Source organism: Notechis scutatus, chromosome 3 (assembly GCF_049901735.1).
Source record: "Notechis scutatus isolate UNSWTSFEM ecotype Mainland chromosome 3, rNotScu1.2, whole genome shotgun sequence".
Taxonomy (NCBI): Eukaryota; Metazoa; Chordata; class Lepidosauria; order Squamata; family Elapidae; genus Notechis; species Notechis scutatus.
In genome coordinates, this window is record NC_142011.1 from 69,150,908 (window position 1) to 69,164,471 (window position 13,564).

The window sequence follows — 13,564 nt, forward strand, 5'->3', positions numbered from 1 at the left end:
AGCTTTTTCTGTGAATCCAGCCACTTAGGGCTTAGTCAGTAAACTCAACAAACCATGACTCAACATAAGGGTTGCTCCCAACCACTGAATGGATGCCAAAATTGTTGGATTTCACATATTTGGCTTGTTTCTGAGAAACATATTCTTATTAAGGATCTTTCTCATTTTTTAGAATATGTGGATCTCTTAATTATTATAATGTTATTGTTTTGATATTTGCATCTCTGTTTTTATTATAAAGTTGGGAAGATGGGTGGCATATCAATTTAAACAAATAAATGAATCTCTTTGTTTGCTGAACGTGGCTAAGACATAAATTACCAGCACTTCTTTAGCCTACTAACACTGGGCAGAAGATTTGGCTGCCTGTGTTTCAGTAGCAATTTTGATACCAGATGCATTACTTTGCTACATATTTTATTTTAGACATTTTCTGCTCTTCAGCACAGCCGCTGGATCCTTTTAGTGAAAAGAAAAAATGTCTGTGTTCATACATGAATGTGAATTTTGGGATAAGATTCTAGCTTGTGTAACAAGACCACGATTTTCAAAGTTTTTTTTTTTTAAAGATAAAAGTTATATGACATGTTCACATTGGGATGGATCCCATTGGAAAAGTGAGCAATTCTAACCAGGGGTCCCTACGAAGCTTTATTGTGGCATTATTTTCCTTGTAGCCACGATTAATCAAGAGCATCTTTAAAGGAGGCTGATACACTGCCCACATTGTTCCCCTCACTTGAACTACTTAAAAGTGTAAACCTCTGAGCCTCACTTGAGGCACTTTGTGCTTCCCTCTGTTTTATGGCACAACCTTAGATACAATAATGCAAGAAGGTCAAGACATCATGTAGGCTTTGGCATTAGACAGCAGAACGCTAATTAGTTTTGGAGACAATGGCGTTTTGTGTACCCATTCTAATATTTTGGTGGTTAAGTTGTGCTTGAAGATGAAGATTTCCCAAACGAGACAAAGGGTCTTCTATTCCCTTGTTGTCCTTTCTCTGTGATACTTTAAAATGCCTATAAGAGGCTGTGATGTCCTTTTTTTTTAATGTGAAGTATCGGATTGCTCAGAAGCCATTCCATCACTAATATAAAAAAAATTAAAATTCAAAAGTGATCTAGCTGGGTATCAAGCTGACATGCTTGATTAGAAACAGGAAAAGTAGTTTGTTATGTATGCTTACCCCATTTAGATGTATTTAATTATTTGTTGTTTTGTTTATGTTTATTAAAGTTGCCCAATTCCCACTGATTTTGTACAACGTCCATTCTACAATTGAATGGTTCCTATGGCCTTCTAGATGCTTTGAACATTCACTTCTATGACTCCCAGACATTCTGCATCTAAAAGCCCCCCATCCCTTACCCACAAATTACCAGGAGGTTTTCTGACTGCAATTTAAGGTACTGAAACCTCTTGTCTTTGAACTACTTATTTCCTCAAGAACTACTTGAACTACTTAAATCCTGCAATTTATATGGGCACAGAGTAGTTTGTTTAAAAAAAAAATACAAGAGGTGAATTCCTAGAAATGTTCCAGTAGTAGTTCAGCAGTGCAGAATATTAATAGACTAAAAGGAAAAGGGGTGGGAGGATTTAAAAAAAAATGGATCACCAGAAGAGACACAATGATAGTAAAGAGAACAATTTCATTTTCTGGCATTAAGAAAATTGGGATTGTTTACAACTTTTTCCAACTGTGAGCACTGCTCCTTGTACTAGTCAGCTTTCTCATAACAGGATTCAACTGCGACATGAATGAAAGTGTGCTAGCAACAATGCTTATGTGGTAACCTACAAGAGATCCATACTATATGGACTGGGCAAGATTCCATTTCTTTGCAGGGATCGGTGCTGAGGACACAGTCCATGAAAGGCCAGATCTTAGTCAGGGAGTTTGGAGAGGAAAAGCAGAGAAGCAGTGGGAGGGAAATCTAGATCCACTTTTATGGTCTCACAACTGCTAATTTCATATTTGGTACCCTTTTGTATCCAGGCAATGGATAAAAAACATGCAGCTGTACTTTTAAAAACTTACCACGCGATAATGGCAACTTTGTGAAGCAACTGTCTGTGAGCTTCCACTGACATAAAGAGTCATTGTCAACTTTCTAAAATTAAGCCGGAGTTGAATAATTTTCTCTGCGGAAAGATTTATGCTCAAAAGGCTCCAGGACTGAAAGGCTGTGCCCTTGGGATTGCCAGCTTGTCCAAAGAAGAAGACACATTGATGATTTATGTATATATGTGTCCATCCCTCCACTCATTCTTTCTAGTTGTAGGCCACCAAAATAAAGACTTACAGGAAGTTACAGCAATCCAATAAAAACACGCAACTAGTTAAAATGTCCATGAGAAGCATCATTGAAATCAAAATCAAGGCTTCCCCTATCATCCAACACATGCTACTTGGACTTCAAATGATTCAAAAATCTGCTAGGCCCTCATGGTCTGACAGTAATGCCATTCCTACTATGAACTTTCTCATTTATGTCAAACAGATACCCCCATCTCTACATTAAAACGTTTAATGGGGAATATTTGTAACACAGAGTCGAAATGAAGGATCCTTGGTGCTCTCTGAGCTTGGTTGTTTTCTCACAGACATTTCATTACCCAAACTAGGTTAACATCATGCTAGCACTGATAATGTTACTACTTTGATAATGAAATGTCTGCAAGAAAACAAATAGGCTCAGAGAGCACCAAGGACCTCTCAAAACAACCTTTTCTTGCACATACTATGTGTCTTCCAGGCTATAGACTTCAGTCTCTAAGAAGGTGTTTTACATGTTGCTCAGTATTTAAGAAAACAGCACCCCCTAAGGAAACAAACAACTCTTTCACTACTGTTAGTTGCCTTTATTTCAATTTCACTTACACTAATTTTATTTTATTTTTCTCGGTTTAAACTGTATTGCTTTTATTCAGATGCTTTATCATTTGTATTTTTAATTGCTGCTAGGCAACCTAGACTATTGTATAACAGAAAGCCAAGATATAAATTGAATAAATAATAAATATTGTTGCTTACCTGTATAGAAAGAATATCTTACTTACACTATAGCATGGTTGGACAAGAAGTGAAATATTGCAATTTGCAGCTGCTAAATTGTAGTAAAGAGAAGGCAACCTTGTTTAAGGATAATGTCAGATTAAGACAGGACATAGTTTGGAAATGCAGTGAAATTAGGCTGATTAGAGTGTGAGGTGAAATTGAAGAGTTAATTCATGTGAATATTAAAGAATGGAGAAAATTCAAAAGCTAAAGTAGAGAGCAAATGTTTATAATGGATGGGAATATTCTACCTGAAATAAAGTTCTGAGTCAGAGACAAATCTACATCCTAAAAATCACACTACTACAAGATATAGACATCAAATAATATAAAATAAATGCAATCCATAAGAACTTATAGGAAAATTGTAAAGCTTCAAAAAAACAAAAAACCCACCAATATCGAGCAAACCATACCAATAAATAATAAACACTGAATTCACAGGACCTGTAGAAATCAAATATAGATCTGAACCAATAATATTTTTAATTCAAAACATATTGTATTGACTCCTTTAGGGACTCCACATTTTATCAAAAAGAATCTGGAAAGACAGACAGACTGGCATTCTTCGACAACTCCCATCCCCTACTACTACTTTAAAAATCCAGTTTAGACCTACTATCAGAGACATCCATAGTATCTGTCAGCTCTAAAATAACCAATATTTTCATCAAAATGATAAAAACAGTGTTGTCTTGTGACACAAGCTCTGCCCTTTCATATGTGGGTGTCATGTCACAAAAGAGTGGAGGTTGTGGTTTGACAGCACATTGCTTTTGCAATAGCCAAAGTATGTACTAACAAAGTCTTAATGTTTCTAGTTCATGAATGAGGGCAAACTGTTTGGGATAGGAATAATTTTGCAAGATCCAATCTGGGTCTGTCACCCGGATCAGAGGTTTAGTCTTCCAAGTACAAGTCCAAAAGCTCAGAAGACAAAATCTCTAGTCCTGGTGACTGATCCAGATTGGATCCTGCTACTAATTCAATTATATCAATATTGTGTATGTTGTTATGTGTGTCTGAAAATACATTGTAAAAGAAAACAGGTTCCATATGGCAGCATAAAGGAGTCTCTTATATGAGGAAAGATTATTTCTGTTGCATAAAGGCTTCCCCAGTTCCCCAACAATGCCCATTAGTTAGATCTATGTACTATTTTTGATCTGCAAAAAAACAGGCAACCTCTAGAGGGTAGCAAAGAGACATTTTAAACCCTTGCTATTTCCTGCCACCTAGCAGCCATCCCAATGTTTGCAGCAGTGGTGGGAATCCAATAATTTAACAACCGGTTCTCTGCCCTAATGATTTCTTCCAACAACCAGTTCACCAAACTGCTCAGCAAGTTAACAAGCAGTTCTCCTGAAGTGGTGTGAACTGGCTGAATCCCACCACTGGTTTGCAGCTCAGATATGATAGCCCTCCTTCAAGCATAATAAAATTCCCAAAAAATGCAATGCATCTTATTTCCCTGTTACCTTTGCAACAGTCCAAGTAGAAACCTAGATTTCTCAGGTCAACACTCCAGATGGTGTTAAGAATTCAGCAGTAGCCACCTCTGAGTAATATTCTTGCTGGGTCTGTCATCCTGCATTACTGCAAATGTCAAGGAACAGAATGGAGAGGGTCTTGGATGGCATCTCATGCTTTAACAGATCTTTGGAAATTGCTTTTCCCCCTTCTTTCTCCAGTTTACATTTCTTTTTTGTTTTTATCCATTGTATGTTTTAGGGAGCAATATAAATAGATCGCTTGGAAAGAAGGTGACTTGTAGTGCATCATGATGCAGTAAGCATCTTGTTGGCTGCACTCAATATTTTTAATTACTTGCCTTTATTATTGGTGAGACAAAATGTAGAGTCAAGTTTCAAATAATACCTTTTATTGGTTAAAGCTGAAATATTGACAGTCAGGCTTTAGGGATACAGAAAACTCCTCTGCAGGTCAGAATAGGATTGATTCTGGGGGTAAAAAAACCTATATTCAGGAAGCTTCATTGTCAATATTCTATACTGAGTCCAATAACGGTAGTCTTTCAAACTTGGCTCTGAAATTCGTCTATAAAGAAAATATTTGAGCTTCCAATGGCTTCATGCTTATGACTTGTATCGGATGCCTAATTTGTTACATGACATCACTTATTTGAAATTTGTCTTCCTAATAAAAGTAAATTACCAGCATGTCAAGATTAACCATTGTATCTATTTAAATGAGTAAAACTGGTCCAATTCCATGGATCTAGCTTGTGAAGTACAGTAACCAAAATGCAAGATTCTTTTGCCAAATTATAACTTTATAGTTAAATGTTTCTAGATCAGCCTTAGAATAACACCTGTTTCACTTTGAGAATAAACGGACATGATAAAAAATGTACTTTGTCCTTATGCAACAGAACTCTAGATCTATTTAGTAATGAAATATCATTCAGTACTTTATAGTGCATAATTAAAAATGTCAGGTAGGATTTAAGTCTGTCAGTGCAATATACATTCCTCTCTCTCTCTCTCTCCCTCCCTCCCTCCCTCTCTCTCTCTCTCTTCCCCTCCCCTCTCTTTCTTTCTCCTGATGGCTGTTTTCCAAATATACTCAAAATCTGATTTAGTGGACAACATGAAAGACATACTGAGATTATTCAATTGAAAGAAATTACTTTCACTTATGGAAACATATAATTGATTCCACCTTTTGGGTGTAACTGGATAAACCCAATAAAAGAAACTAGAAAAAAAATCCTACAACAATTAGTGATAGGCAAAAGTAATTCAGAATTGTATTTTTCCCACTTACATGAACATCCATCCAAGAAGGCAAAATGCATCCAGATTTTTTTTCAGAACCCTAACCATGATCAAATCCATCTACTTTTAAAAATATCCTCAAAATATATGGAAGTATAATCAGTTCCTAATTCACTGCTTCCCTTTATGTTTGGCTAGCAGTGCTCAAGACACTCTGAAAAATACTTTTGCTCTGATTATTTTCCATTTGCCATCAATTCATGGAAGAAGTTGTAGATTGTGCACTCTGCTTTGGGTATAAGGTGCAAATTCCTGCAAGATCTTATCGTTAAAAGAAAGATTAAACACAAATAATAACTATTCAGACAGTAAAGAGACAAAAATAGAATGTATGTGAACTGATAAATTCTGTCCCCAATGTTGTATTTGTTCAGAGAATGGTGATGAATGTCCTTATGATTTGCAATTCTCATTTTCATGTGACTTAGCCAAGCCTCAAAAATATAACAGGCCTATTTAATGGAAAGACAATTTGCACATATATTTTCAAAAGCGATGCAGTAGCATTCGTGACTCACTCTTCAGTAGGCACAAAATTTAGAATAACTCTGTTTATCTGCGCAAACTTTCCTTAGCCTGTTGTAACTCCAAAGGTCTTTACAGTTACAGATGGGTGTTTGGTAGAATATCCCAAGTAAAGTAGACAAAGACTTATTTTTTCTTCCTGCCTACAAAGGACTTCAAATCTTTATTATTCAGCACAGCTGCCTAGAATAGACCACACTGATGCTTTTGTGTAGTGATAAAAACTGAGTGGGAGTGAATACCATTACCCCTCAAAACATAATTATCTTATTCTTTTGATTTTTCTACACACTATAATCTAGTTGTGGCCATATTTGGAACATATCCGGCTTGGTCTAGAAGGAATAATTGATATCATTTAAATCATAATTAGCCTTGCAATGGTGGGATGTAAAGCATTGAAGAAAACACTAAAATGTTGGCACGGGGGATTGTGACAAAGGGCTTTTTAAATGTGTAGAAGCATTTTTATGGCTTGAGTCATGTCTGAAGATCTCCACTTTCCAGAATTCTTCTTCTTCTGGGTAGATGTGTTATGTATCTGTCTTTGACAATTGAACCCAACTGATAGAATGGCTGTGAGTGGGCACCTCTCTGCATCCAGAGGTTTATCATCTTTGGTCTTGGATGGGATTGCGCTACCCCAGATTGACCTGGCGTGTAACCTTGGGGGTCCTCTTGGACTCACGGCTCCTGTTGAAAAGCAGGTGGCAGCCATGACGAGGATGGCATCTGCTCAACTTCATGTTGTGTGCCAGTTATGCCCTTTTCTGGATAGTCATGCTCTCTGGTTAGCCTTTTGTGCCCTGGTCATGTTTTGTCAGGCCTACTGCGATGCACTCTATATGGGGCTACCTTTGAAAAATATCTGGAAGCTTCAGCTGCGTGAGTCATATTGGGTGCCCAAAGAAGGGCTGACACAACACCTTTGCTCCGCAAACTGCACTGAGCACCATTTTGTTTATGGGTCCAATTCAAGGTGTTGGCTGTGGCCTATAAATCCCTACACGGCATGGGGCCAGGCTACTTACAGAACCATCTTCGGCCCATCCCATTGGGCCATCCCACCTGGTCAGGCAGGGGAGGTATATTGCAGACCTTCAGTTAAAGAATTGTGACTGGCGGGATCTAGAAAGAGAGCTTTCTCTGCTGTTACCCACGTTCTGCGGAATACTGCAGAACACTCTTTGCCAGAAGGTGAGGCAGCCCGCCCCATTCCGAAAAAGTTATAACGTGGCTCTGTGGCCTCACATGGTGAACCCAAAAGGGCACACAGCCATGGGATTGGTTGGTGCCGTGAGAGCTTTCCCTTTGCCTTTTCCACTAATTTTTAATAGGGTTTAATCATCCTTGCCTCCTTTTAAATTCTAGTTTTGTAATTCTTACAGACCTTTTTATGACCCTTTAATCCCTTAATTTGAGGTAGAGTTGGGGTGAGTGGATGAAGCTCAGCATTTACTGGCTGGATGCCGGATGCTCTTTCTGATGCCACACAGAGTTAATTCTTATATACTTTTTTTTATATTCTAATATTTTATTGTACACTGTCCAGAATCCCTTTTGGAGAGAGATGGGCAACTCAAAAATGTGAAAAATAAATAAATAAACCCTCACATTTCTTAGCCTTTCTCCATGTTCGGGTGCATATTTCTAGCCATTGTTTTCTATTACCAGAGAAATATAATTTAAGTACAGTGGTTGTTTTAATTACGATCATAATTTAAAATCATAACCATAATTAGGAGCATATCATGTGCCAATATATTAGTTTATTTTTAATTGAAGGAGTACACGTGCATAAACTTTTGATGTTCGAGTCCATTAGCCTTCTGCCAGATGATTATCTGTTAGAGAAATAAAGTTAAATTATTGACTGTTTTATTTGGGGGAGGGGGGAGAAACCTCTTAATTTCACACACTCTTTCTTTTAAAAAATAGAGCATTACTGCAAACATTAAGAAAACAAATGAGTTGGAGTTAATAGAACTATAACATTAGTTACTGAATGAGAAATAATATCAAATGTCATTGGACGAAGCTCAAATTGGCAATAAGAAAGTGCAATATAAAAATGCAAATTGATAGTAACCAGTTCAACCTTCTGTGCCAAGGGAATATTCGTGAGAAGTTTGTAACCTACATATCGGAAAGAAGATGCTTCCATCTTCCATCCAAAATAATGTGTATTACTTAATCTTAGCAATTTTCCCTAGCCTGAAACTCTTCAGAGATCTGCTAGGAACACCAATTTCTCCTGAATTCCCAAAAGATTTGGAGGACACCTGTTTGGAAAACAATGCTAAATGCTTCCACTGCTAAAGAAGGGTGTGTGTGGGGGGGGGGTGTTGAGTGTATGTGTATGTCTCATGCATAAATATATAAGTGTATAAGTGGATTGGTCTGAAAAACACCTTCAACGTTAGCTCCATCACACCACACAAAGGCAAATGGGGTTTAGCCTAGGACATTTACCTTTCATTTTCTCTCCCTCTTGAATATTTATAAACATGTGTTTCCAACATCTTTTTGCATAAAGTGGTTAATAATAAATTACCTATCTGACAGAAAAGAATATTTGTAGCTCAGTGCTGAACTGTGGGATCTTTGATGCTTTTTGGGCTTGGTTGTTTTCCTTCAGATGTTTCATTATCCAGCTAGGTAACATCATCAGTACTAGAAAGGAGTGGAGCTTGTGTATACAAAGGGGCTTGTTTTGTCTGCTGAACATAACAATTAATAAATACAAGCAATTTAAATCTCACTAGTGATGCTCTGTGTGTGGGATGTGGGTTTGTCCTTGGATGACCATGTGCTACATATTAAGATGGATTCTTGTTTGTGCTTCTGCCTTCTCCAAATGCTAAAGGAAATGGAGTCTGGCTTCCCAACGTGCATTTGTTTTGAGAGTGCGGGCTGATGGGTAGTGAGGTGGGGTCAGCTTCAAACAATATAGTTGGTATTTGTCTTTCTGGTCACTAGATGGGACTAGAGAGCAATAACAGTATATAAAGATCATATGTTGATGCATATTTGTCCCTCCGACCACTAAATGGGGTTAGAGAGCAACAACAGTATATAAAAGTTATATGCTGGGGCATGACAATGGTTGTTAAGTGAATCTGGCTTCCCCACTGACTTTGCTTGTCAGAAGATTGCAAAATACAATCACATGACCCCAGGACACTGCAATTGTCATAAATATGGAACAGTTGTCAAGCACCTGAATGTAAATCATGTGGCTGTGAGGATGCTGTAACAGTCATAAGTGTGGAAAATGGTCAAAAGTCACTTTTTTCAGGGCCAATGTAACTTTGAATGGTCACTAATTTAGAACTTACTTAGAATAACTTTGTTGTCACTTTGAATGTACACTAATTGACATACATTAAAACAAAATTTTGTTGCATACAGCTCTCAGAGGGATGAACTGTTGTAAGTCGAGGACTACATGTATTAAAAATTATTGACTTGAATCTCAGGTAATAAGATGGCATGAAAGATAAAGAACAAAAGAACAGAGAAAAGCAATGATTTATCAGAATCTCAGGACAAACTGTGGAAAACTGATGATAAAACAGATTTTTTAGATTGGAGAAGCATTGTGCATTCAATGGAATGTTTCAGTAAATGAAGCTAGCGTAACAAAAACACCCTCAAGCTAGAGAGTCTCGCATGAAAATTAAATTAAATAATTAACAGAAGCAAAAGGATTACCAGTGGGAAAGAAGGCAAGAGAAAAGACAACGATCGCAGCAGCAGAAGACCAACAATAGCTCAGTATCTGCACAACATAACATAAAAGTTGTAAAATAAATATTGTCATAGACTTTTGCCTCTGAAAAACGTCTAAAATTAGCATTTAATGATTTACATCTTAAATATGAAACATTTTCAATTATGAATCAGTACAATTTGTTGTAGGGATAGTTGGGTTTGATTGTGGAACTGTTTCAGATTTTGCCTTATTCCTTGAGAAGCCCTAGAAAGCTTCCAACAACCTTGCCTAATTTCTTAGAAAATTGAGCAGGTATTCCAACAATATCAGTAATAGAGTTTCCCAGATAGAGCAAAACATTAGAAAAGGTCATGCAACAATGTAAGCATGTTTTACTCACTTTTCTCTTTTTTAAGAAAATGGAAAACATGTCAGATAGGGAATTAAACTAGCTGGGCCACTGTATCAAATGAGTGAGGTCTCAAAAAATAAGATTACACCATTGTGAAAGTATCAGCTCCACCCCTAAAATGAGGCAAGCACACTCGTGTATCTGAAAACACTGGTGTGTGTGTGTGTGTGTGTGTGTGTGTGTGTGTGTGTGAAGAACCAAGTAGCCTTTGGTCATGCCACTGGGGTAGATGAGATTTGTAATCCTGGACAGTTGAACATCTGGAACAAGCATCTTGCAGTGAAAAAAAAAACAATAGGAAAAATGGTAAGAAACAGCCTATATTTCTAGTGAGCATGATGTGGTTAAGATTACTCTTATATTGTTTTCCATTTTACTGTCGAAAATTGCTTTTCCCTTAATAATTCTATTTCACTGGGGAAAATAGCTTCTTCCCAAATAATATCATTTGATCCATGATCATCCTTACCCATTCTTGGCTGGTTCTTACCTACCTTTTCAGCTAGTGGCTCATATGCAATCTGATCAAGATCTATTCAGAATGTTAATGTTCCTAAAATTCAGCGAGGTTTATCTCCAGGTAAATGAATATAGAATTTCAGTTTATATCTAAAAAATATTATTATATTTTATTTTCTGATAATTTTATCAAGATCTGTCCCTGTCTAAAGTTAGCCATCACTTTTTTGAGGGTGGGAGAGGCCATGTCTCAGGCACAATAATAGCAATATTTGCAAGAATGAACAAATATTGGTTGACATCATGCCTTGGGAATAAAAGGTTTCAGGCTGAACATGCAGTTCAGGAGTTAGGACACACCCATCTAGTTTTAGCTTGTCCTACTGTAAATGTAGTCCTCATTTAGTGACTGTCTCAGACAGCAACTGTTTGGAGTTATGACCACAATGAAAAAAATAACTTTGCAACTAATCCTTGCTTTTGTGATCTTTGCACACCTGTAAAAGCTGAAGTAAGCTCATAAATACAGTCACAATTTCACTTAGCAACCACTTCACTTAAAGACTGAAATGCCATCCCAACTGGGGTCTACCTGTATTTTGGATAGCAACCCACACAATTGTTAACATGGCCTTAACTGATTTCTACAAGTCAAGGGAATTGGGAGATGATAGCACTAAAACCACTAGCTCCCTGTGAGTGGTGGAGTGCATGTCTGTGTGATACAGACAGGCATATTTTTGGAAGCTGGGGATGAAAACAGATAAAACTGACAGCTACCTGAAAAAGAGCTCCAAGCTGTGAGACCGGAGAGAGAAAAAATGTAAAAAAAAAACCAACAACAACCAGAAATCGCAAAACTTACGAAAGGGAAGTATCTCAAAATTCAGAAGACATTTTCAACAGAAAGAGAATGAAATCCTGAACTAAGGTAGGGAGCCTCTTGTTGGAGATTTGTTTGTGTTGAGGGCAAGACTGGGGCACAAAAGCTGTAATCAGAAATCCAACAAAATGAAAGACTCAGAAGCTGCCCTTAGTGTGAAGATCAGAGCAGGGACAATTTTGTGGTTTCCTCAACTCACCGTTAAGCAGAGTTCATTAAGAATGGTGGTAGCTGCCAGGGCCCTAGAAATTGGAAGCCAGAAAGCAGCAATGTAGAATTCATGAAGAGCCAGAATCAGAAGAAGGAGACCAGCAATTCACTCAGAAGACAGTTTCCACTGAGAGACAGGAGATTGGTAACGTCTGAGAGGGAAGAAGGTGTTGTCAACAGAAGACTAATAATCTTTTGTCTTTATGTTGAGCCACCAACTTTAGACCCAGACACTCCAAAATAGAAGCAGAACAAATGTTCCTAGGAAAAGAGGGAAACAGAGAAGAAAAGAGTTAATAAAAGTAATAAAAATCTAAGAACTGCAAGCAAGGAAGAAATTTAAAAAATGGTAACAAGGGCAAATAATCAGAGAGGGGTGAGATCAGAAAGGATAACATGTTATGAAGAACTTAACATTCAGGTGGAGCCAGATATTAAGTGCAGAGAAAGAGTCAAGGATTGAAAAAAAAGTATTTTAATTATAGGCATTAGGTTAAAATAAGCAATAAATAAAGTAAACAATTGAAGGAGATTTTTAAATGATGCAAATAAAAATTGAGCCTTTTACTATGTGAACTTCCAGTATATTTCATATATCGTACAGTAAAGCACTTTTGGTAATAAAGATTGATCCTTCATATCTTAAGTAAGAAGTTCTTCTACCCATGGCAATTTTATTATAACAATCCTATAAGGTAGATTAGACTAGTAACAGGCTAGGAATAGTAACAGTGACCTTGATGACCTGAAAACTTCCAATAGATTGCCTTCTACTGTGCCCTGTCTTTTGTGTGCAGATGAGTTCATATTAAATATTATTCTAAACTATACACAGGCCATACAGTTGGTGCTGCACAATAGAGCCATGTTATTCCCTAGCAGAGAGAGATAAATTGAATACATAGGGTGTTTCTAACCCTTTAGGATGAAAATTTGGGGAATGCTTGAGCTTGCAAATGCATAAAATGGCTGCAAAGGAAGACATAAGCAGTTATGAATCATCAACTGATCTTATTTGCCAAGACCAACTATCTCTTCCCCCACATTAGGGGTGTCAAACCGGCGGCATCACAGCAGCATCAAGTAATATGTCGGGACGTTTTCCCCCTTCACTTAACCAGCGTGGGCGTGGCCAGCGCATGACCCATTCGGCTTGCAGGCCACAAGTTTGACAGCCCTGCCCCATACCAAAGCCAGATACTCCCTATTAGTCTTTCTCTGAACATTCAGACAGTCTTCAAAACCTATGGAACCCATTTAGAAAGAGGTAGTAAGGAACTTCTACTGGATTCCTTGGATCCAATCCACCTCTTATTTATTTTGTGCACTTCCATAATAATCCTAATCAATGAAGCATACTTAAGCAATGCATATATTTGAATCCAGTGCTATTGTTCATCAGTATCTCAAAATACAGGACAAACTGGCCTACTTGTGAATGAAAAGCAAAAACAAAAAGGAATGGAAATTACTGTCAGATTTTTTTTTTAAAAA